At 38.3% G+C, this 3,616-nt stretch overlaps 1 long non-coding RNA gene across 2 annotated transcripts; it reads left to right on the top strand.

Annotated features, from left to right (window-relative positions):
• Positions 1 to 2,692: 2,692 nt before the first annotated feature.
• Positions 2,693 to 3,222, top strand: LOC118757184. 2 transcript variants are annotated; one of them, XR_004995190.1, is made up of 3 exons: positions 2,693 to 2,728; positions 2,838 to 2,966; positions 3,029 to 3,222. It is a non-coding gene; the product is annotated as an uncharacterized LOC118757184 (long non-coding RNA). The 2 variants fall into 2 exon arrangements; XR_004995189.1 differs by lacking the exon at positions 2,693 to 2,728 and adding an exon at positions 2,756 to 2,765 and having other exon boundaries at positions 3,029 to 3,221.
• The last annotated feature ends 394 nt before the right edge of the window (positions 3,223 to 3,616 follow it).

The following is a 3,616-nucleotide window of genomic DNA, read 5'->3' as shown; positions in this document are numbered from 1 at the left end:
AACTCCAATCAGGAAACATTTGCAAATATTCAAAGGAATAATACTGAGCAAATGCAGCCGAACCCCCTACCTGTGGCATAGAAGGAATGATATTGAATCTTACTCATTGTATGACTCAATTCATGTCTACTATGCAAAATATGATTCAAGACCTCATAAAGGCTCAAAACCAATTGTTGCAAATTTTAGTGAATAAAAAATGAGTGAATTGAAAATTTGCTTATGGAATGCTAACGGTGTAAACCAGCGTAGATTAGAACTCAGTCAATTTCTCACTGAATACAACATATATGTTATGCTACTGTCCGAGACACATTTAACAAATAAATACAATTTCTCCATACCTGGATACAAATTCTATGCCACAAATCACCCGGATGGTAAAGCTCATGGAGGCACAGCGGTGCTGAAATCGTCTAAAGCACAATATTCTAGAGTCAAAAGCAACAGCCTGTCTGCAAGCAACTACCATATGCTTACGAAACCGCGACCGAGACTTGAATCTATCGGCTATACAATACCATTATAAACAGGCACAATAGACTAGAGGTCACATCTCCTGGTAAACCTACTTACTGGCCTACCGATATAAAGAAGATACCAGACCTAATAGATTTCGCAATTACAAGAAACATATAGAGAAATAACATAACAGCAGAAACTCTACCTGAACTATCATCCGATCACTCCCCTATATTAATAAAAGTATATGAACAGACCCAAAATATCGAAATTGAGCCTCGTCTAACTTCAAATAACACCAAGTGGCTTAAATATAAAAAGTACATCAGTAGTCACCTTAAATTAAACGCTGCACTTAACTGCGAGCGTGATATAGACTCCCTTGTTGAACATTTTAATGAAACCTTTACTTCAGCCGCTGGCCTGGCAACACCAAATCAAGTCCAAGTACCACCTACGCATACATCAGTTACAAATACCGAAATAGAAAAACTTGTGGCAGAAAATCGGCGCCTAAGAAGACAGTGGCAGAGCCATCGCTCACCAACCTCACAGCTACTGTATAAAGCTGCCAGTAGAAAACTGAAACAAGCACTCAAACGTGCAGAGGATCGCAACTTGCAAAGGTACATTAAGAAGCTTTCCCCGAATTCTACTGAAACCCTGCAGGGAAAGCTACTAGTTGTGAACTAGAATTCTACCGGTTTGCGTTTCAGCCGAACTGGTTCACGTTCTATCCTTTTTCAATGTTAGAGACTGGTATTTTTAACATTGCGATGTCCTACGAGATGTCAATTGTCAGGCTATGCATCAGCATCTACTAGTATAAATACTAGTAGCATCATATCAGTTGATGAGATGGTCTGCCAATTCATGCCCCGTGAAAAGCATAAGTGTGCCTTTTTGCTCGCGACGCTCCAGCAGTCACAATGGCCGACAGAGCAAAGTACTCGCGTGGTAAGCCTGAGGTCCCAGGTTCAAATCCTGGCGCAGGGAAAGTTTTTTTTATTTTCTATTTTTTATTTTATTTTTATTTTTTATAAATTTATTTTTTTGTTTAGGCTGTTTATTGTAATTTTTAAATTTAATAAAAAAAAATATTTTTGTTTAATTTCTTTGTTTTTATAGCACAAGCATTTCTTCCTAAATGTTTTTTTGCAATGCAATTAGATTATCAAATTTGTTATTTATTTATAAATTGAATAAATTATTTTTACTTACATTTATTTAACTTTAAAAATCTTAACCACCTCCAAGCGGCCTCGAACCTGCAATTTCAGAACCAGAACCAGTAGTCTTCACGTGACGCCACAGCCGACATTTGTAAGAAAAGCAATTATAATTGCGTTTTATTTTTGGCTTTGGCAATTCAAAGGCAGATGTCGCTGATCGCCTAAGTTCTTCGAAATTGTCGAACTGGTAGGCACATACTACTTAATGAACTAGTATTTTTTCTAACTGGTTTGGCTTTTCACTGCAGGGAAGATACTCTCTATGGAAATCGCTAAAATACTTCAAACCACCAGTGGCTACAGAAATGCCAATTAGGAACCAATGTGGAACCTGGGCTCGTAGTGAGCAGGAGAGAGCCGAGTGTTTTTCACACCATTTAAAGAATGTGTTTCAGCCAAACTGTCCAACGAACAACTTCAGGCTGCCACGGCTAATCAAAAATACAAATGAGCTATACACACCTAGCAAGACGAACTCTTTAGAAGTAAAAGCTATAGTAAAGCAGCTTAATCCAAAGAAATCGCCGGGTGCTGATTTTATAACTCCGAAAATGCTAATAGAGCTACCGAATGTTGCACTAGCAATTCTTTCTGACCTTTTCAACGCTATCCTCAAATTCGGTTACTTTCCGAAATCATGGAAAAGGTCGAAGATAATCATGATAGCCAAACCTGGAAAAGACGCAACACCACAGTATACCAGTATAATAGGTTTTTGTTTTTGTAGCTGTTTCGTGGTGAAAGTCCTTTATGGGGACCAAATTTTCCCACAAGAAATTGGACGCATGGTTGCTTTTGCGTCCCAAAAGAATGAATATAGAAAACATTAAAAAAAGTCTAAGTTAATACAATTATATTCAACTAAAAATAATCACAATAATTTGCACTTATGAGTTAATGTGATAATCATGTGTAAAAACTCTTTTCAACTATTATTTTTCACTAAACAATTTTGCGGATCAGATTGCTCGGAGCTTGTGTTGTTTACCAAGAAAATACAGCCCTGTTGGTTTTTATTTCTGTATCGCATCGCGGTGAGTTTCTATTTCTTGGTAATTCGGTTGTGAAATGGTAAACAAATTATTGAAATTTATTTATTTGATGTGTATAACATTTCATTAATGCAATTTTCTGTATTTTCAGACTATTAATTACAAGCACAGCATCATCAACGGTGATTGCAAGAACTACTGCAATCCCTGCGGTTTTTCCTCTTGGTAAATGCGTTCTGGTCGTGACCAAGGGTGGTCTCCCAAATCGGCCGGGAATAAGGTTAGTCATTTTAAATTTTATATCTTTGTTCGTCGACATTATATGACATGTCATCATTGCAGGCTATTGTTGCAGAACAAAACGCCGCAACCACTGCTGGGGTAAATATGTTCCAGCAGAACTGCCCCCCGCCGTCGGTGTAATGATTTCGATAGCTGAACAAACGCCATCTCCTGGGCATTCCCACAGCTTGCCGACACTAGCTATTATAGCACGTGTGAATGCAACTGCGGCTAAATTTGGTTATTAACAGTGCAATAGTACCATGTCATTGGCAAAAACACTAAGGGCTGCTGGCACATAGAGGTTGTAAAGTTTGTGGTATCGATGATCTTACTCGAAGAAGACGATGGCCGAAAACATATGATGAAACATCTTCTGGCAAGCCTTTGAAAATCGTTAAGTCAGACGGAGTCTTCACATACGATATTTAACACATGGCTGGAATTCGTTAGCGGACAGAGCACACATTTACAAAATATTTATCGTTCTACAGAACGTTCATGCATATTCGATTCCGATTTTATGGGTTGATTACGGAGGACAACCGAACTTCAGTTGGTTGGCCAGTGGCTGAAATGGTATTACCGATGGCAACTAGCAACTGAAAGCTGGCAACTAAGTTGCTATATTGGCAACTGCATTCTTGT

This window comes from Rhagoletis pomonella, unplaced genomic scaffold, assembly GCF_013731165.1.
Source record: "Rhagoletis pomonella isolate Grant_MI unplaced genomic scaffold, Rhpom_1.0 Rhpom_scaffold_15108, whole genome shotgun sequence".
In the NCBI taxonomy this organism is placed as follows: Eukaryota; Metazoa; Arthropoda; class Insecta; order Diptera; family Tephritidae; genus Rhagoletis; species Rhagoletis pomonella.
This window is presented reverse-complemented; position numbering and strand designations above follow the sequence as displayed.